General features: G+C 40.8%; 1 long non-coding RNA gene across 2 annotated transcripts in view; it reads left to right on the forward strand.

Annotated features, from left to right (window-relative positions):
• LOC145534900 (uncharacterized) overlaps window positions 1-18,243 on the forward strand; it is a 49,628-nt gene extending 31,385 nt beyond the window's left edge. Inside the window, exons 3-4 of one of the 2 annotated variants that reach the window (XR_014075058.1) lie at window positions 12,743-12,902; window positions 17,647-18,243. This is a non-coding gene — a long non-coding RNA (uncharacterized LOC145534900). Of the gene's footprint in view, window positions 1-12,742; window positions 13,450-17,646 lie in introns of those variants that run through there. The other variant, XR_014075056.1, reaches the window with a different exon arrangement.
• The last annotated feature ends 4,520 nt before the right edge of the window (window positions 18,244-22,763 follow it).

The following is a 22,763-nucleotide window of genomic DNA, read 5'->3' on the forward strand; positions in this document are numbered from 1 at the left end:
TTCCAGTGAAAGGCTTTATCTTAAACATTTTGATGTAACTCATCTATTTCCCATTAATAGAGCAATATTATATAAAATATAATTGATACATTCTATCGGTAAGGAATTGGGCTCAAATGAGAAGATATAGATCCAGTTAAATATCCCCTTCTGACCAAGATATAATATCAGGGGCTGAATTCACCATTGCAGCTGAAACAGTGAAAAAAATGGACAAAATATATGAAACTGTAGTTTTTGAGGCACTGGACATCAGGCAGTGAAGAACACTGATCCCTGAGAGAAGAGGAGAACATGAGAGGAGCCGTGCAGTTGCCCCAGCTCACTGTCTCGAGAGACCTTCCAGGGCACAGAGCAGAGAAGGGTATCCAGGGGAAGCCCAGCAAAGTCCCTGAGATAGGGAGGTTAAGCCGAGAGTTGGGCAATAGCAGACAGAACTCTGTGCTGGGGAGCTGCAGAGGGCCCTCCTTAAGCATTCACCAAGATACTGACCAGCACAGTGTATGGGGAAATGTTCTCAGACAGGAAGAAGAACCACTCAAAAAGATGAACAATACCCAGGAGTCACACGGAGCCAGTTACAAGCTTTGTTCCCACCGGTTAGACACAAAATCTCAATTCATGAAGCATTGAGTAATATTATATATTTAGAAAGGTCTTGCCTCAGTAGTCAGAAATAGGTAGCCCCTTACTGAATACTGCTAGGATCCTGCCTCACAAATCTTAAAAGCAAAACCTGAAAGAATCAAACTAGTTCCAAGTGACTTAACAGCAGCCCAAGAGTATTTGTAAAACATAAAAATATCCAGTCCCCAACAAGGTAAAATTTATAGCATCTGAAATCCAATTAAGAATAATCAAACATACCAAGAAGCAGGCAAATAACACCCATAATGCAGAGAAAAATCAATCAGTGAAACCCACGACCGACACAAATACAAAGACATTAAAGCAGTTATTCTAGCTGTATTCCATATTTTTAAACAGATATATACAGATACAATTTTTTAAAAACAAGATGGCAGGGTAGAAGGATGTGCACTCATCTCCTCCTGTGAAATCTCCAAAATTGCAACTAAGCTCTGAACAACCATTGACAGGAGAATGTTGGATCCCACCAAAAAAAGATATCCCACTTCCAAGGGCAAAAGGGAAGCTGCAACCAGACAGTAGGAGGGGCGAAATCACATTTAGAATCAAACCCTGTACCTGCCAGAAATGCTCAGAGGGCTCAGACAAAACCTTGTGTGCACCAGGACCCAGGCACCCCACTAGAGAGTGAGCCAGACCTGCCTTTGAGTGTTTGTGTGTCTCCTGAAGAGGCACAGGTCAGCAGTGGCCTGCGGTCAGCAGTGGCCTGCAGGGGGAACGGGGGCACCTCTGACTGCAGCAGACCTGGGAGACGTGGCATGTCAGTCCCACCCTAGAGCCCCCAAGCAGACAACCCACAAACTGGAGAACAATTATACCAAAGAAGTTCTTGCACTATTGCAAAAGTTCTAGGTCCCACAACAGATTTCCCAACCTGGGGATCCAGCAAAGGGACTGAGAACCCCCAGGGAGTTGGAAGGCCAGTGGGATTTGATTACAGAACTTCCACAGGACTGGGGAAACAGACTCTTGGAGGGCACAAATGAAACCTTATGCACACCAGGACCCAGGAGAAAGGAGCAGTGACCCCACAAGAGACTGAGCCAGACTTTGCCTGTGAGTGTCCGGGAGTTTCCGGCAGAGGCTTGAGTTGACAGTGGCCTGTCATGCGGTCAGGGGCACTAAATACAATAGTCCTGGCAGAAAAGTGGAGAAATAGCTCCAGAAGGAATCAAGAGGCTGAGCCAAAGCAAAAACAATGCCCAGTTGTAGATGTGACCAGTGATGGAAGTAAAGTCCAGTGCTGTAAAGAACAATTTTCCATAGGAACCTGGAATGTTAGGTTCATAAATCAAGGTAAATTTGAAGTGGTCAAACAGGAGATGGCAAGAGTGAACATCAACATTTTAGGAATTAGTGAACTAAAATGGACTGCAATGGGTGAATTTAATTCAGATGACCATTATATCTACTACTGTGGGCAAGAATCCATTAGAAGAAATGGAGTAGCCCTCAGAGTCAACAAAAGAGTCTGAAATGAGATACTTGGGTGCAGTCTCAAAAATAACAGAATCATCTTTTTTCATTTCCAAAGCAAACCATTCAATATCACAGTAATCCAAGTCTATGCCCCAACCACTAATGCTGAAGAAGCTGAAGTTGAACGGTTCTGTGAAGACCTACAAGACCTTCTAAAACTAACACCAAAAAAAAAAAAAAATTACATTCTTTTCATCATAGGGGACTGGAATGCAAAAGTAGGAAATCAAGAGATACCTGCAGTAACAGGCAAGTTTGGCCTTGGAGTACAAAATGAAGCAGGGCAAAGGCCAACAGAGTTTTGCCAAGAGAACACACTGATCATAGCAAACACCCATTTCCAACAACACAAGAGAAGACTCTACACATGGACATCACCAGATGGCCAATACCGAAATCAGATTGATTATATCCTTTTCAGGCAAAGGTGGAGAAGCTCTGTACAGTCAGCAAAAACAAGAATGGGAGCTGACTGTGGCTCAGATCATGAACTCTTTATTGCCAAATTCAGACTTAAAATGAAGAAAGTAGGGAAAACCACTAGACCATTCAGGTATGATCTAAATCAAATCCCTTATGATTATACAGTGGAAGTGACAAATAAATTCAAGGGATGAGATCTGATAGAGTGCCTAAAGAACTATGGATGGAGGTTCGTGACATTGTACAGGAGGCAGTGATCAAGACCATCCCCAAGAAAAAGAAACACAAAAAGGCAAAATGGTTGTCTACGGAGGCCTTACAAATAGCTGAGAAAAGAAGAGAAACGAAAGGCAAAGGAGAAAAGGAAAGATATACCCATTTAAATGCAGAGTTCCAAAGAATAGCCGGGAGAGATAAGAAAGACTTCCTCAGTGATCAATGCAAAGAATTAGCGGAAAACAATAGAATGGGAAAGACTAGATATCTCTTCAAGAAAATTAGAGATACCAAGGGAACATTTCATGCAAAAATGGGTACAATAAAGGAAAGAAATAGTATGGACCTAACAGAAGCAGAAGATATTAAAAAGCAATGGCAAGAATACACAAAGAACTGTACAAAAAAGATCTTCGTGACCCAGATAACCACAATGGTGTGATCACTCACCTAGAGCCAAACATCCTGGAGTGTGAAGTCAAGTGGGCCTTAGGAAACATCACTAAGAACAGAGCTATTTCAAATCTTAAAAGATGATGCTGTGAAAGTGCTGCACTCAATATGCCAGCAAACTTGGCAAACTCAGCAGCGGCCACAGGATTGGAAAAGGTCAGTTTTCATTCCAATGCCAAAGAATATTCAAACTACTGCACAATTGCACTCATCTCATACACTAGCAAAGTAATGCTGAAAATTCTCCAAGCCAGGCTTCAATAGTATGCAAACCAAGAATTTCCAGATGTTCAAGCTGGTTTTAGAAAAGGCAGAGGAACCAGACATCAAATTGCCAACATCCGCTAGATCATAGAAAAAGCAAGAGAATTCCAGAGAAACCTCAATTTCTGCTTTATTGACTATGCCAAAGCCTTTGACTGTGTGGATCACAACAAACTGTGGAAAATTCTTAAAGAGATTGGAATACCAAACCACCTTACTTGCCTCCAGAGGAATCTGTATGCAGGTCAAGAAGCAACAGTTAGAACCAAATGTGGAACAACAGACTGGTTCCAAATTGGGAAAGGAGGTCGTCAAGGCTGTATGTTGTCACCTTGCTTATTTAACTTATATGCAGTACATCATGCGAAATGCCAGGCTGGATGAAGCACAAGCTGGAATCAAGATTACCAGGAGAAATATCAATAACCTCAGCTATGCAGATGACACCACCTTATGGCAGAAAGTGAAGAGGAACTAAAGAGCCTTTTGATGAAAGTGAAAGAGGAGAGTGAAAAAGCTGGCTTAAAATTCAACATTCAGAAAACTAAGATCATGACATCTGGTCCCATCACTTCATGGCAAATAGATGGGGAAACAGTGGAAACAGTGACAGACTTTATTTTCTTGGCCTCAAGAATCACTGCAGATGGTGACTGCAGCGATGAAATTAAGACACTTTCTCCTTGGAAGAAAAGCTATGACCAATCTAGACAGCATATTAAGAGGCAGAAACATTACTTTGCCGACAAAGGTCTGTCTAGTCAAAGCTATGGTTTTTCCAGTAGTCATGTATGGATGTGAGAGTTGGACTATAAAGAAAGCTAAGTGCCAAAGAATTGATGCTTTTGAACTGTGGTGTTGGAGAAGACTCTGAGAGTTGTTTGGACTGCAAGGAGAGCCAACCAGTCCATCCTATAGGAAATCAACCCTGAATATTCTTTGGAAGGACTGATGCTGAAACTCCAATACTTTGGCCATCTGATGCAAAGAAGTGACTCATTGGAAAAGACCCTGATGCTGGGAAAGATTGAAGGCAGGAGGAGAAGGGGACAACAGAGGATGAGATGGTTGGATGGCATCACCAACTCAATGGACATGAATTTGAGCAAGCTCCAGGAGTTGGTGATAGACAGGGAAGTCTGGTATGCTGCAGTCCATGGGGTCACAAAGAGTGAGACATGACTGAGCGACTGAACTGATAACATATAAAGGGCTTCCCTGGTAGCTCACCTGGAAAGAATCTGCAATGCAGGAGACCCCGGTTCAATTCCTGGGTTGGGAAGGTCCCCTGGAGGAGGGCATGGCAACCCATTCCAGTATTCTTACCTGAAGAATCCCCATGGACAGAGGAGTCTGGTGGGCTACAGTCCATGGGGTCACAATGAGTCAGACACAACTGAGTGACCAAATACATAGATAAAAAAGATATTTTTAAAAGACCCAAATGAAACTTCTCAAAATGAAAACTGAAATGTGTGAACTAAAAATACATTAGAAAGAATTAATTACAGATCAGAAATTGTGGAAGAAAGGATTAGTGAACATGAACACAGAGCAATATAAACTACTCAAAGTGAAAATCGGGCGTAAATGAGAAATTTTTTTCAATTTAACAGAGCTTTACTACACTGTAGAACAACTTCAAGTGACTTAATATATACCTACAGAAGTCCCTACAGGAAAGTAGAGAGGAGGAAACACAAGGGAAAAAATTGCAGAAATCATGGCCAAAAGCTTTCATCATTTGATGAAAACTATAAGCCAAGAAGTGCAGTGAAATTTAAACACAAGAAAGTTGGTGAAAACTGTACAAAGCACATCAAATCACTTAAAAAACAATGTTTTAAGAAAAAGTCTTAAGAGCAGCCATAGGAGGAAAATTACATACAAAATAAAAAATATATGGATGGCAGCAGATTTCTCATCAGAAACAATGTAAGCAAGAAGATACTAGTCAATATGTTTCAAGGGCTGAAAAAAAAAAAAAAACACATCAACTTAGAATTCTGTACCTAATAAAAACAACTTTCCAAAAAAAAGTTGAAATAAAGAATTTTTCAGATGTATAAAAGCTGAAAGGATTCACCATCAGGAAACTAGCACTACAAGAAATATGAAAGGAAGTTCTTCAGGCAGAGGAAAATAGATCCAAATGGAAATAGAAATCTATACAAAGAAATGAAGAACAACAGAAATGGAAGTTTTCTTGCTTGTTTCCCTTAAATAGAAGTAAGTTGCTAAGGGCCAAGGCTGCATTTTGTTTCATTTTGTCTTATTATTTTTTGTTTAAGTATGATATATACCACAAAAGTACATAAATCACAACTGTATAAAGTACACACATCATAGATGTGTAACTGATTAATTTTTACAAATCAAACATACCCCTGGAACTACTACCCCAGGCAGGAAGCAAAGCATCTTGGGAACTTCCCTGGTGGTTGAGACTGGGTGGTCCAGTGCTTGAGACTCCATGCTTCCAATACAGGGTGCTTGGATTCCATCCCTGTTAGGGAACAAGATTCCACTTGGCATGACCTAAATAAATAAAGGAGAAATTTTTAAAAAAGAAAGAAGCACCTCAAAAATTCCATTACCTAGTCAGTCAACCCTTATGGATAAAACTGTCTTGACATTTATAATCATAAATTAACTCCCGTTTTTGTATTTTATAAATGAAACTGTATGTTCAAAATTTACATTAAAATACTTCATATATTCTATATGACATATTTAAGTTATAAAGAAATTTGTATTAATATATTCTACCCCAGTATAATTTGTTAATTTCATTTGCAGTGCTTCTAAATTTACTAAAGTGAAGAAAAAAAGGATTGGCTACATTTTCCCTTTTCTTATAATTTCAATGGAAGGGAAAAAAACTATTTTTTTCTCACTTGTTAACCGTAAGCTGAGCCTCGAGCTTCCTTATTGGACAATTCTACTTCATATGCACTCATTAGGTAACCATTTCAAAAACCAAGAGTAGGATCTGGGTAATAAAAGGATATATACCTCAGAACCTACATGTCTTTCAGATATATATAGTTTTTCAAAGGAAAAAGACTGATGAAGCAAGAAGCAAACTGGTTCTTCCCATTCCATCCCATTCCTCTTACCTCATGCTTGGTACAAACTTAGAGTGAATTTAGCCTTCCAGCTACCTCTCTTGATATCAAGGTCCTCCATGCACTGCCCATGCAGGCAACAATAAGGAAAATAATATCATATACCGTTGACTTATTTTACTTATCAATCCAAAAATAGTAGGTTAATAGAGGGGATTCTCTGGTGGCTCCGATGGTGAAGAATCCACCTGCAATGAAGGAGACCAGGTTCGATCCTTGGGTCCGGAAGATCCCCTGGAGAAGGGACTGGCTACCCACTCCAGTATTCTTGCCTGCAGAATCCCATGGACAGAAGAACCCGGCAGACTACGGTCCATGGGGTCTCAAAGAATGAGACACGACTGAAAGACTAAGCACAGGTTAATAGAAAATTGGCATGGATAACAAACACACTTGCTTAAGAAGATGGCCATGACAAAGAACCAAAGGACTGATATACAAACCTCCAGCACTGTGTTTTGCAACATAAGGTGAGGGGAATTAAAAATAGGTTTCTGTGAGATAGATGATTACACTTTTGCAGTGAAATTAAGGAGAAAGGGTTTATCTTTTACAGGAATTTACAAACAAGTCCTCCCTACTTCATCAAAAATTTCTTTCTCAGTGGTGGTTAACCCCTAAAACTAGAGCTACCATTAAGAATCCCAAGAGTTGGACATGACTAAAGTGATTCAGCACACATGTATGAGTGTTATGATTTAGTGTTATGTTTAATTTCCTCTGTATAGCAACATGACTATTATACATGGATATATATATATATATAAAAGCTACAGATACAGATATATATACAGATACAAAAAGATACATATATATACAAAAGATATATACAAAAAGATACAGATGTATATAAAAAGTTATATCTTTTTCATATTCTTTTCCATTATGGTTTATCACAGGGTATTGAATGTAGTTCACTATGCTCTACTGTAGGACCTTATTGTTTAGGATTATCACATCTTGTGCCAGCCATATGGACCAAACCAGTGACTTAACCAGAGGGACCTTCATTTGGGAGAAATGTTTGGATTAAAGTAATGATAAGTGGAAGAAAATTGAAATTATTGCTAAGGGGAAGTTAGCTAATCAATAGGTGTTACAAAAGGCAAAGTCTAATAAATTTTGGTGCCTTAAGAGAAGCATAGAGCAAGAGAATATTATTCTCTTAGTTTTAACTCAGATGCCCTTTGGGTGAAGGACTCATTTATCAAAATCTTCTCTTTTGAATAATCAAGAAGTAAGCAGAATAGCCAACCCAGTGAACATACATATATACACTTGTGAGAGTGGTCTGTGTCCTCATGATGGATGAACAAGTGAAAGGTCTGACCATAACCATATGAAAATATGAAGGTGGCTATGTCTTTTGGTTCCTATTTCATAGGATAGAGCTATTATGGAAGACCTGAGTTAGGAAGAAAATAAAGAGAATATATATCTACACTGATTAATAATAATCTAGATGAACAATTGCATAGCCATTAATTTTGATGGTGAAGATTTAAGGAATATGAGAGTAGAAGTTCATCTTCTAAAAGTTCCATCTGTCAAAACATTGTGTGTGAAAATAGCTCCTTGCCCAACACTGTGGGTGAAAAGCCATAAAGAGGTAGAGGAACAATTGAGACATTTGGATCACTGGAAAAGGAAAGAATTTAGTATAACTTGGTAGGCCCACCCTCCTGAGAATGAAAAGCCTGAAAGTCTGTGTGGATGGCTGTGAGAAGCTCTATGTCATATCCAAACCAAAGTCCATTTAGCAGTCACAAGTACTTGCAGTATCTTATAGCCTAAGAGGGTCAGTGTGATCAGGTGCCAGGTATATTTCCTAATTGTAAGAAAACTTCCTCAGTCGTGTCCAACTCTTTGCGACCCTTTGGCCTGTAGCCCACCAGGTTCCTCTGTCCATGGGATTGTTCAGGCAAGAATACTGGAGTGGGTTGCCATTTCCTCCTCCAGGAGATCTTCCCGACCCAGGGATCGAACCCAAGTCCCTTTGTCTCCTGCATTGCAGGTGAATTCTTTACTGCTGATCCATCAGGGAAGCCCTAATTGTGAGAAGCTAATACTCTAAATGTCAACAGCAAGTCTGGTGGATCAAACAGCTTTTGCCTCCTTGAAAAAAGGAGAATCTTAGGAGAATTAGGAGCTGGTCTAGGAGTAATTGATGAAGAGGGATTCACTTTTAATGAGGAAAGATATTTTGAAGGAAAAAAAAAAAGACTTCTGGAACAAATGGGGAACCTCCAAGGCATTTTCCTCCAGGAGGAAAGATAAGGATGGCAACTGGATGGTAACACAACACTGGGAAAATGGGCTTTTCAACCAGCACAGACACTGTGGTAATCTCCCTGAACTCAGCAGTGGAAACAGGCTTGTATATCACCACATCTGGGCTCTTCGCTATCGTAACTCAAATGGAGTCTGAGCTGCCTGAGGCCCAGTAACCAGAGATTCTCACTGCATGGGAGACCTGTGGGCTCTACAGTCTGTGGAAATGAGAATGCTACCTCTCAACGTGCTCTTTAGCAGCTTTAGTGTCATGACTGATGGTGAACCGTTCCTTTCCTGTAACATTACTAGCAGGTATTGGACAAAACTTTTAAACAGGACTAGAGAGCTCTCCATGGAGAAGAGTTATTCCCAGTTGTGGAACATCTCGCTAAGAACCACTGTCTCTCAGACAGAGAAAAGGAATTTGACTGTGTTTTCAAGAGGTTTGGAGTCCTGAAATAACAGAGATACACGTGGTTTCTAACCTACACCTCTCTGAGAAAAGGTAGATTTTGTTGGAATGGGCAAAATAATGATATGTAATTATATATGATTTATATTGTACTGTGTATCCATGACACTACTGTGTGGTATAATACACAAATCATAGATAAATTTAATATTGTAGAAGCTAATACAATTTATGGTGTTACCAAGGTTGATCTAATGTATTATGAAATTATATTAAAACCCCCTCATGATGTTCTTCCTGTGGAGGAGAAATGGCTTAATCTCTCTCACCTAATGAATGTATACATTAAGTGCTGATAACCGTAAGTCAGGAAGACAAAAGTATTATAAAGTTAGTTCAGAATATGAGGAGGTTTGTGCTAGTCTGTGCTAATATTATTGGATTAATCATCTGTTTAAATCCATACCAAACCCTTGTTAGTTATCACAGATGTTTGCGATTTGGTGAATTTTGATTGTCTCTGTGATTATGTCATGCTTTAAGGCAAGTAATTACTGTCAAACCAAGAGTTATGGTTAGGTCTAAAAAGGGCTTGCTTATAGGTCAGGAAGCTAGACCATGCTGTGAGGGGAAGTTCCAGTTCCAGAAGACCTGGAATTAGCCAGATCAAGACATGAAATGTGCTAGTTAATGGAGTTGCTTTGGAAACATGAGTTTGAGGAGTTCCCAGCCAGTCTGTTCCAGCTTTCAGCATTGTTGATTGATAACAGTGAGACTGGTGATTTGCATCTGCTCTTCATGTCTCAGGGAGCTGTGCTGTTGGGCTGATTATGTAGCAAGAATATGTCTATGTGACCAGCAGGAAATGAGAAACCCTAGCTGAGACTCCCATTCTGGCTCCTTAGTTTCAAGGTACTCCAAGTCAGTTTGTCCTGGCCCTAGGAAGGAAGCATACATGTGTGGCCCTTACAAAGAGAGGACATCTGGAGCTCAGCCTGACTTCTCCAGACCCTCTTTGTAAAGCAGCCTTGGGTGGTGATGTTTATCTTTCCTCTATGCTGATGTTGTATCAAATCCCCTTCCTGCAATAAACCACGGATTTGTAAGCATTTTCATTTTGGTTCTGTGAGTCTTCCTTAGTGATTGAACCCTGTCTAGCTGTCACCATTAATGCAGTTAGATTCCAGATGCTTTAGAAAAAAGAAGCATTACGGCCATAATTTCTCACCCTCATCTCCTCCTCACCTCCCCACCCCCACGCCACATACATACACATGTACACACTCTCTCCTAGGATGACAGCTCACATCTCTCACCCAGGAGAAAGCAGACCGCCTAAATGATACACAGTGGAAGCTTGAGTCTGTCAAAAACCGCAAGACACAAAAAACTACTGGGACTTGATCTTATCTGTGGGGTGTGGGGAAATCCCAGGAAACAGTGGGGAAAGGGCTTTGGTAAGAAATGGGGGTGATTAAAGAAGAAAGACATGAAGAATGAGCTCAAAGAAAGATGTAAAGTAAATGAGAGAGCATTCACTTGGAACACTGCCAAAGCCTTATGTCCTCACTCACCGTGGGCCCAAAAAAGCCATGTCACAGGACCCATGGCATAAAACCCAAGCCAGTCTCCATCCACAGTACTGGTCAGACTCTACTGAAAGTTTACAGTAAAGAGCTACCTAAACCTGCATCAAGGATCAGTGTGTATTCAGAACCAAAAAAACAAAAGAGAAGCCCAAGACAAATAAGGAACAACAGACAAACCAACAGCTGTCTTAATTTATGTAATCCCAGAAGCAGATCCTGAGACAAAGATCTATACAAGAAGTTTATTTGAGAGCTGATTCCAGGAGTACTAGGAGAAGAGTGGAAAAAGGAAGCAAGCCAAGAAGGGTGCATTGAAGTTACACTTTGACTAATGAAATCTTAATTCTCCTGGGACACTCTGGAAGCCAGTGTAGAATGTGCTCCTCAGGGTTATTCCCATAGTTGTAAGGGAGCCAGAAATCACTGGATAAAGATTGCTAGAGTTTGAGGATGGCATCAATTCTCTGGTATTCCCAGCCTGAGGTGCATATGCAGAGCAGTATCAGGCCACCAGAAAAAGCCATCAGCAAGGAAATGCAGATGCTGGCAGGTGGGAGGTCAGTAGGTATAAGCTACAGCAGTGAGGCCAAAGGAGATAACAGACTGGGCACTGACAACATAGTTATAATCCCAAGAGCTTTTCTCTAGCAAAGAGTAATAGCAACCATCTTTCCAACTTTTACCTTTCTTAGATGGCAGCTAAGGACTCATTTTGTAGACAGGAAAGAATGGGTTCTGTCTCATTGGTTACATTAGGGGCTCCCATGTAAGGTTTTTGAACTTGAGAGCTGAGTCCAGCTATTATCATACTTTAGATTCATATCCTGGAACTGAGCCACCCAGAAGATATATGCCACCCCTTACCCAGTACCACCATGGACACAAACCTGTTAGTGGATAGACACCAAGGGGCAAAATTGGCCTAACTAAAGATGTAAGGGTGCTCAGAATACCCTCACAGAGTGAGTAGGATATGTGACCTCAGTGCTAGGGTTGATGATGTAGTTAATGAGTGGATGTTCCAAAGGGTAGATAAAACTTTATTAAGAAAATATATTATTCAGGTTTTCACCCTGTTGCAAGAGACCAAATGACATGCAAAGCCTGAAATATTTACCATCTGATCCTTTTTCAATGTTAACCCACAACTGTAAGCCACAAGTGAGTCCCCTGACCCTAGTCAGGCTCTCAGTACCTCATCCCAGGAGAGGAGATCTCAAGGAAGAGCCAGAAAGATTGACTGGTCTGCCTTTCTGTTGTTGGGGCTCACCAAGACCACCTTCATGTTCTGTGATTTGCTAGAAGGGCTCACAGAATGCAATAAAGGTGCTGTACTCACAGTTACAGTTTAATTCAGCAACAGGATACAAAGTTAATATCAGCAAAGGAGAGAGTCCTGGAGAGACCAGGCACAAACTTCCAGTTGTCCTCTCCCAGTGAAGTCATATGGATAGTGTATAATTCTAGCAATGATGAGTAGCAACATTACTGCCAACCAGAGAAGCTCACCTGGGCTTTGGTGTCCAGGGTTTTCTGGGGAATTGATTATATGGGCATTTAGCATCCACATGGTTGACCTTCATTACTCAGTCTCCAACCCTTCCAGAGATCACACTGATACCACATGGCCCAAGATTCACACCATGAATCACATTGTTGACATAGACTATCTGGCTTTGCCAAGGCCCCAAGTAAACAAAAACACTTTAACAGCTAAGATATTCCAAGACCTTAGAGGTTATTTCCTAGGATCTGATCAGTGGCCAAACTTTTCTCTGAAATAGGAAGCGTTTGGACCACCAAGGCCTGCTGAGTTAATCCTTTAATTCACCCTTACCTTAATGTTTTCCCAGAACTGGATGAATGATGGAGAAATAAAGAAGTAGCTCAGGAAAACATACCAAGAAGGTGGATGGAGAACAGCCTGGGGAGAGGCCTCAGAGGCCTCCTGAAGAATGAGGAGCTATGTTTCCTTCATCTCACAGTGGCCTCCTTCCTGGATACTCATGGATGGTAAATGTTTTCAGTTGTTGTGTTCTTTGTGTGATCTTTCAAAAGCTTTCCACCAAGTTGAGGGACATGAGACAGAGGCAGCTAGACAGAGCTGTGGGAGCTATAAAACTTGGTATCATTAAACAATAAGAAAGCTTTAGCAACTACTCCTTTAGAAATGCTGCTGCTGCTGCTAAGTCGCTTCAGTCGTGTCTGACTCTGTGCAACCCCATAGACGGCAGCCCACCAGACTCCCCCTTCCCTGGGATTCTCCAGGCAAGAACACTGGAGTGGGTTGCCATTTCCTTCTCCAATGCATGAAAGTGAAAAGTGAAAGTGAAGTCACTCAGTCGTGTCCGACCCTTAGCAACCCCATGGACTGCAGCCTACCAGGCTCCACTGTCCATGGGATTTTCCAGGCAAGAGTACTGGAGTGGGGTGCCATTGCCTTCTCTGTTAGAAATGCAAAGGGAATTAAATACACAAACCGAGAAGCATACAGAAAACTTATGGCAGCTTTACTTAAGAAAAAAAAAGGAGACAAATCAATATGTGAAAAAGAATAAAAGAAGGAGAAAGCTATAAAGAAAGTGCAGAATAGTCTCAGGAAGAAAAGAGCTTGGTTTTGTACTTTCTCTTCATCCCTAAATGTAAGCCTGCTAGAAAGTCCACGCATCGTGATGTAAAACCATCACGATGCGTGGACTTTGTTTTAGTCTCTCCTTGGTGGTTTAGTTGCTAACTCACGTCCAACTCTTGTGATCCCATGGACTGTAGCCTGCCAGGTTCCTCTGTCCGTGGGATTCTCCAGGCAAGAACACTGGAATGGGTTGCCATTTCCTTCTCCAGATGATCTTCCCCAAGTCAGGAATCAAACCCGGATCTCCTGCATTGCAGGCAGTTTCTTTACCAACTGAGCATGAGGAAAGCCCTAGTCTCTTGTTGGCTAAAGGAAATGGAAGACGTTGGAGACTGAAACCAAGCAAGACCTGTAGGGTTCCTAGGCATGGAAACCTTACTGTGTTCCCCATTTCTTCTTTGTAGGGATTAGGCTTCAGCCTCTGTGAGCCTCCCTGAGTTCCAAAGGGCAGGTTGCTAATCAGAGAAGGGAGGCCATGCAGAGACATGGGAGGAGCAGTCAAGAAACAATAATAACAGCCTTGCAGGCAGGGTCCTGATTCTGCCTCAAGGCATACATATAACAGTATCTTTGAGGTCTTCTTTGGAACTAAAACCCTCAACAAATGAAGATGTTAACTACTAGATGAAGCAGTCTTCATTCCAGAAAGTCGGTTTCATAACCTCAAGAACCACAGAAGCTCATCAGGAGACCACCTGAGGCCAGATTAAAGGAATGCAGACCTGCACACACCCTGATCCTTATCAGCAACCCCACCCTTTAACCATTGCTGTAAAACTTTTCACCAAAACCCCCCAGATTGGGACACACAATTCTGAGGGCATGGGCCCACTGTGTCCCCCTTTGTCTGGCAAAGCAATGAAACTATACTTTTCTACTTCACCCAAAACTCTATGAGATTCAATTAGGTAGTGATGTACAGAGGCCAAGTTTTTGGCATCAAGACTATGATACAGAGTCCATCATCTACTGGGTAAGATTAAGCCTCTTGCTTTGTCCCTCTTTTCTTCATTCAAATTAATTTTTTTTGGAGCATAGTGGATTTACAATGTTGTGTTAGTTTCTGCTCTACAGCAAAATGAAACAGTTATACATATACATATATCTAGTCTTTTTTAAGATTGTATTCCCACATAGGTCATTACAGAGTATTGAATAGAATTCCCTATACTATACAGTAGGTTCTTATTAATTATCTGTTTTATATATAGCAGTACATATATGTCAATCCCAATCTCCCAATTTGTCCCCCCGCCCCACCTCTCTTTGCCCCTGGTAACCATAATTTTGTTTTCTACATCTGTGACTCTGTTTCTGTTTTGTAAATAGATTCATTTGTAATATTTTTTAGATTCTAATCATCAACATCATATGTTATTTATCTTCTTATGTCTGACTTACTTTACTCAGTATGACAATCTTTAGGTCCATCCATATCACTGCAAATGGCATTATTTCATTCTTTTTTATAGCTGAGTAACATTCCATTATATATATATATATATACATACATACATACATATACATATATATATACACACACACACACACACATATATATATATTCCTCCATCAATGGACATTTATGTTGCTTCTATGTCCTTATTATTATAAGTAGTGCTGCATTGAACACTAGGGTGAAGTAAAGTGAAGTTGCTCAGTCAAGTCCAACTCTTTGTGACCCCATGGCCTGTAGTCTGCCAGGCTCCTCCACCCATGGGATTTTCCAGGCAAGAATACTGGAGTGGGTTGCCATTTCCTTCTCCAGGGGATCTTCCTGGCCCAGAGATCAAACCCAGGTCTCCCATATTGCAGACAGACTCCTTACCCTCTGAGCCACCAGGGAAGAACACTGGGGTACATGTATCTTATTGAATTATGGTTTTCTCCAGATATATGCCCAGGATTGGGATTGCTGGATCACATGGTAGCTCTATTTATAGTTTTTTAAGGAACCTCTATACTTATCTCCAGACGTCCCTGGTGACTCAGTGGCAAAGAATCTGCCTGAAATGCAGGAGATGCAGGTTCGATCCCAGGGTTAGGAAGATCCCCTGGAGAAGGAAATGGCAACCCACTCCAGTATTCTTGCCTGGGAAATCCCATAGACAGAAGAGCCTGGCAGGCTACAGGCAATGGGGTTGTCAAAGAGTTGAACACAACTTAGTAACTTAAACAACATCAACATACTGTTCTCCATGGTGGGTATATCAATTTACATTCCCACCAATGGTGTAAGAGGGTTCCCTTTTCTCCACACCCTCTCCTTACTGTGTCCCTCTTGACAAAAGCAAGATGAATCTTTAAGTCTATGTTCAATTGCCTTCTATTCACTTTTTTCCCACAGTGACTGGATAAGGCAAGGTAATGTTTATTTCTGTTCTTAGCTATATTAGCAAAGTTAATGGATTAAGTTAAAGGATCTAAACGATGTCAATAGATCTTGGACCACTAGTCACAATCCACTAAAAGAAAATTATTTTACTTCATTATTTAATAGCAAATTACTAATTGTTGGCAGGATTTATTTATGTATATTTTTGCTTACAGAGCTTGAATTTTTAAAGTACTATAAATACTTAAAGAAATAGACATACATCAGACATGATAGAGAAGGAAGGGAACTGGTACACAAGTTACAAAAAGACTTGACACTTCAATAAATTTAAATAAATTCAAATAGAGTACCAAGAACAAAATTCTGAGCTTTGCTCCTAACAACTGTATGTTCACACAAAGTGAGAGAATGAAATGTAGCCAATGTGATTTCATCATTATTCTATTTTCTGAATGTTCTCTACTTGGCAGCCCATATCTATGAAAACAGTTCAACACAGCCTAAGGCTAGGTCCACAGGGCTGTCAAATTGCTTTCTCTTTCCACATAGAATTACAAAAAACAAACAAACAAAGAGTGCAGATTATCTGCACAATCCATAAAATAAATCCCTGTTTACTTTCTGGGCCAGCCTACTCAGTATCCCTTCACCATCTTATCTACAGCAGTTACAGTCATCTTGTTTACTTTTGCACCTTATCTAATACTACAAAGTCAGCAGTGTATTTATCAACCTTGCTTTCCTTCCCCCTTCACAATGAATGCTCTCTAGCCTCTCCAGTTGAGAGATTGGAATTAAGAAATTACATAAAATAAGTGCTTCATTGGCAGGTGGATTCTTACCCACTGTACCACCAGGGAAGTCCTGTATCCATATTTCTGCCTATTCTGGGCATTTCATATAAATAGAATCATATACTACATGCTCTTTTGTGACTGGCTTCTTTCACACAGAATAATGTTTTCAAGATTCATCCATGTTGTAGCATGAATCTGATTTCATTCTTTTTAAATGACTAAATAATATTTCATTATGTGGATAGACCACATTTGTTTATCTATTTGTTTATTGATGGGCATTTGGGTTGTTTCCATTTCTGGGCTATTATGAATAATGTTGCTAGAACATTTGTTTCTAAGTTTCTGTGTGGACATATGTTTCCAATTCTCTGGAGTTTATACCTAGGAACAGAACTGCTGGTGAAAAGGTAACTCTGTTTTTAACTTTTTGATGAACAGCCAAATTGTTTTCTAAAGCACCTACATCATTTTGCCTTCTAATCAGTAATACACAAGGATTTCAGTTTCTCCACATTATTGCCAATACTAGTTATTTTCCATTTAAAAAATTATTATATTATCTTAGTGGATATGAAGTGATTTCTCATTGTGGATTTGATTTACATTTACCTGATGTCTAATAGTGTCAAACATCTTTTCACGTGCTTCTTGGCCATTGTATTTTGCCTTTGGGGACATGTATATTTAAGTATTTTGCTTGCTTTTTAGTTGAGTTGTTTGTTACTTTGTTGTTGAGTTGTAAGATTTCTTTCCATATTCTGAATACTCACCTTTATCAAATCTACAATTTACAAATATTCTTCTCCCATTCTCTGTGTTGTCTTTTCACTTTCTTAATAGTGTCCTCTGAAGCACAGAGGTTTTCATTTTGATCTATTCCAATTGATTTATTTTTCTTTAGTTGGTTGTGCTTTTGATGTCATATCTAAGAATCTATTATATAATCCATGGTCATGAAGATTTACTATTATGTTTTCTTCAGTGTAGCTTCTTCCAAACCCTTACAACACAAAAACAAATGAGCACAGCAGTACAGCGGACAGACAGAAGAACTGAGGAGGGTGATTGTCCACAGTCTTCAGGAGAGAATTTATCTCCAAATCTACTCATTATGACTACATTTAAACAAGTCGGATTTATTTTCTTGGGCTCCAAAATCACTGCGGACAGTGACTGCAGGCATGAAATTAAAAGTCGCTTGTACCTTGGAAGAAAAGCTATGACAAACCTAGACAGCGTATTAAAAAGCAAAGACATCAATTTGCCAACAAATGTCCATTTAGTCAAAGGTATGACCTAGATCAAATCCCTTATGAGTATACAGTAAAGTGATAAATAGATTTAAGGGACTAGATCTGATAGACAGAGTGCCTGATGAACTCTGGACAGAGTAAAGTGACAAATAGATTTAAGGGACTAGATCTGATAGACAGAGTGCCTGATGAACTCTGGACAGAGGTTCGTGACATTGTACAAGAGACAGGGATCCAGACCATCCCTATGGAAAAGAAATGCAAAAAAGCAAAATGGCTGTCTGAGCAGGCCTTACAGATAGCTGGGAAGAGAAGAGAAGTGAAAAGCAAAGGAGAAAAGGAAAGATATTCCCATCTGAATGCAGAGTTCCAGAGAATAGCAAGGAGAGATAAGAAAGCCTTCCTCAGGGATCAGTGCAAAGAAATAGAAGAAAACAACAGATTGGGAAAGGCTAGAGATCTCTTCAAGAAAACTAGAGATACCAAAGGAACATTTCATGCAAAGATAGGCTCGATAAAGGACAGAAATGGTATGGACCTAACAGAAGCAGAAGATATTAAGAAGAGGTGGCAAGAATACACAGAAGAACTGTACAAAAAAGATCTTCACGACCCAGATAATCACAATGGTGTGATCACTCACCTAGAGCCAGACATCCTGGAATGCGAAGTCAAGTGGGCCTTAGAAAGCATCACTATGAACAAAGCTAGTGGAGGTGATGGAATTCCACTTGAGCTATTTCAAATCCTCAAAGGTGATGCTGTGAAAGTGCTACACTCAATATGCCACCAAATTTGGAAAACTCAGCAGTGGCCACAGGACTGGAAAAGGTCAGTTTTTGTTCCAATCCCAAAGAAAGGCAATGCCAAAGAATGCTCAAACTACTGCACAATTGCCCTCATCTCACATGCTAGTAAAGTAATGCTCAAAATTCTCCAAACCAGGCTTCAGCAATACGTGAACCGTGAACTTCCAGATGTTCAAGCTGGTTTTAGAAAAGGCAGAGGAACCAGAGACCAAATTGCCAACATCCGCTGGATCATCAAAAAGGCAAGAGAGTGCCAGAAAAACATCTATTTCTGCTTTATTGACTATGCCAAAGCCTTTGTGTGGATCACAAGAAACTGTGGAAAATTCTTCAAGAGATGGGAATACCAGACCACCTGACCTGCCTCCTGAGAAATCTGTATGCAGGTGAAGAAGCAACAGTTAGAACTGGACATGGAACAACAGACTGGTTCCAAATAGGAAAAGGAGTACATCAAGGCTGTATATTGTCACTCTGCTTATTTAACTTATATGCAGAGTACATCATGAGAAACGCTAGGCTGGAAGAAACACAAGCTGGAATCAAGATTGCTGGGAGAAATATCAATAACCTCAGATATGCGGATGACACCACCCTTATGGCAGAAAGTGAAGAAGAACTAAAGAGCCTCTTGATGAAGGTCAAAGAGGAGAGTGAAAAAGTTGGCTTAAACCTCAACGTTCAGAAAACTAAGATCATGGCATCTGGTCCCATCACTTCATGGGAAATAGATGGGGAAACAGTGTCAGACTTTATTTTTTGGGGCTCCAAAATCACTGCTGATGGTGATTGCAGCCATGAAATTAAACAACGCTTACTCCTTGGAAGGAAGGTTATGGCCAACCTAGATAGCATATTTAAAAGCAGAGACATTACTTTGCCAACAAAAGTCCGTCTAGTCAAGGCTATGGTTTTTCCAATGGTCATGTATGGATGTGAGATTTGGACGGTGAAGAAAGCTGAGCGCCGCAGAATTGATGCTTTTGAACTGTGGTGTTGGAGAAGATTCTTGAGAGTCCCTTGGACTGCAAGGAGATCCAATCAATCCATCCTAAAAGAGATCAATCCTGGGTGTTCATTGGAAGGTCTGATGTTGAAGCTGAAACTCCAATACTTTGGCCACCTCATGCAAGGAGTTGGCTCATTGGAAAAGACCCTAATGCTGGGTAGGATTGAGGGCGGGAGGAGAAGGGGACGACAGAGGATGAGATGGTTGGATGGCATCACCGACTCATTGGACATGGGTTTTGGTAGACTCCGGGAGTTGGTGATGGACAGAGAGGCCTGGCGTGCTGCAATTCATGGGGTCGCAAAGAGTCGGACACGACTGAGCGACTGAACTGAACTGAACTGATGGTTTTTCCAGTAGTCATATACAGATGTGAGAGTTGGACCATAAGAAGGCTGAGTACCAAAGAATTGATGTTTTCGAATTGTGGTGCTGGAGAAGACTCTTAAGAGTCTCTTGGACTCCAAGGAGATCAAACCAGTCAATCCTAAAGGAAAATCAACCCTGAATATTCTTTGGAAGGACTGATGCTGAAGCTGAAGCTCCAATAATTTGGCTACCTGATGCAGAGAGGCAACTCATTGGAAAAGACCCTGATGCTGGGAAAGATTGAAGGCAGGAAGAGAAGGGGGAGACAGAGGATGAGATGGTTGGCATCATCAACTTAATGGACATGAGTTTGAGCAAACTCCGGGAGACAGTGAAGGACAGGGAAGCCTGGCATGTTGCAGTCCTTGGGGTCGCAAAGAGTCAGACACTACTGAGTGACTGAACAATAAAAATGTATACAAACATGGTCTTAAAACTTCTGGTTTTGCATGTAAGGAACTTGGAAGTTGCCACTCCCTTCTGCCAAGTAAAAGAATGAATGGACTAAAAAATAAACTCTTTTAGAATTCATAAAAGAAGAAAGGACAAAGGGAAAACCACTGTCCCCAAAACTGGAGAGATAGACACAGAGTCCCACGTTACTAGAGCAGAACACAGTTTGAAAACAGGAAATGCCACAGGAACTAGCGCCGGGGGAGAAAGACTGAACTATAATTGATTTGTTGGAGGATCAGTGTGGACAACTCTGAGAGTTAAAAACTCCAGGAAGGAGTCTTCCCTGGCGGTCCAGTGATCAGACTCTGTGCTTCCACTGCAGGGGACTCAGGTTCCATCCCTGGTTCCTCATGGCATGTGGCACAGCCAAACAAAAACATTTTTTAATTAAGAAAAACAACTCCAGGGGGATCCACTCACAGGGAGGTACCCACAATACTGTGAGATTTATCTCCAGGAGCTTGACCAGGTTCCCACAAAAATATCAGGAAAACCCACTCATGCAGGGGAAAGGGAAAAGGAAACACTTTGAAATATGCCCAAGCACTCTGTCCTTCTTAACTAGGCCTATCCAGTGGAAACTAGTTAACTGGAGCCTGACCTGCCAGGGTTTTATCAAACCCTAACAGATATGGAGAAAGGGAAGTACCCAACTCCAGCCCACTGAAGCTATCCTGTCCTACCTAAGAGGGGAGGTGGGAAAAAAAAAGAAAAAGAAACTTGAGAAACATTTACAAAGCTCATAGTCCAGAGGCATAGGCTCACTGAGAGACTGAGAGCTACTAATAATCACAGAACACTGAACACTTCCTCTCCCCCATACACACCTCACCAGCACATTACTAAAGGCCTGTTTACAGCAGTTTTTTTACACAGTACATCATGGCTGGCCTTTCAAGGAAAAGAAAAAAATCACAAGGTATACTAATAGGCAAAAGACAGTTTGAAGAGACAGAGCAATCATCCAAGCCAAACATGCAGGAATGTTAGAATTATCAGGCCAGAAATTTAAAACAACTATCATGAATATACTAAGGGCTCTAATCAGAAAATGTAGGCAGTATGGGCAAGAACAAAAGGGCAAACATTACCTGGAAAGAATAGATGCAGCCCCATGTTCATTGCAGCGCTATTTACATTAGCCAAGACATGGAAACAACCTAATTGTCCTTCAACAGATGACTGAATAAAGAAACTGTGAGATATACATTCTATAATATTCTAGTTTTGGAAACAGTGGCAAACATTTGTCATCCCTGAGTTCACTTCAGTCAGTTCAGTCGCTCAGTCATATCCGACTCTTTGCGACCCCATGGACTGCAGCACTCCAGGCTTCCCAGTCCATCACCAAGTCCCAGAGCCTACCGAAACTCATCTCCATCGCCATCAGTGATGCCATCCAACCATCTCATCCTCTGTCATCCCCTTCTCCTCCCACCTTCAATCATTCCCAGCATCAGGGTCTTTTCCAATGAGTCAGCTCTTTGCATCAGGTGGCCAAAGTATTGGAGTTTCAGCTTCAGCATCAGTCCTTCCAATGAATATTCAGGACTGATTTCCTTTAGGATGGACTGGTTGGATCTCCTTGCAGTCCAAGGGACTCTCCAGAGTCTTCTCCAACACCACAGTTCAAAAGCATCAGTTCTTCAGTGCTCAGCTTCCTTTATAGTCCAACTCTCACATCCATACATGACTACTGGAAAAACCATAGCTTTGACTAGATGGACCTTTGTTGGCAAAGTAATGTCTCTGCTTTTTAATATGCTATCTAGATTGGTCATAGCTTTTCTTCCAAGGAGCAAGTATCTTTTAATTTCATGGTTGCAGTCACCATCTGCAGTGATTTTGGAGCCCCCAAAAATAAAGTCTGTCACCATTTCCATTCTTTCCCCATCTATTTGCCATGAAGTGATGGGACCAGATGCCATGAACTTAGTTTTCTGAATGTTGAGTTTTAAGCCAACTTTTTCACTCTCCTCTTTCACTTTCATCAAGAGGCTCTTTAGTTCTTCTTCACTTTCTGCCAAAGAGGTGGCGTCATCTGCATATCTGAGGTTATTGATATTTCTCCCATCAGCCTTGACTCTAGCTTGTTCTTCATCCAACCTGGCATTTCACATGATGTACTCTGCATAGAAGTTAAATATGCAGGGTGACAATATACAGCCTTGATGGACTCCTTTCCCGATTTGGAACCAGTCTATTGTT

The sequence above is a fragment of the Giraffa tippelskirchi genome, chromosome 14 (assembly GCF_054371585.1).
Source record: "Giraffa tippelskirchi isolate mGirTip1 chromosome 14, T2T-mGirTip1v1.2.pri, whole genome shotgun sequence".
In the NCBI taxonomy this organism is placed as follows: domain Eukaryota; kingdom Metazoa; phylum Chordata; class Mammalia; order Artiodactyla; family Giraffidae; genus Giraffa; species Giraffa tippelskirchi.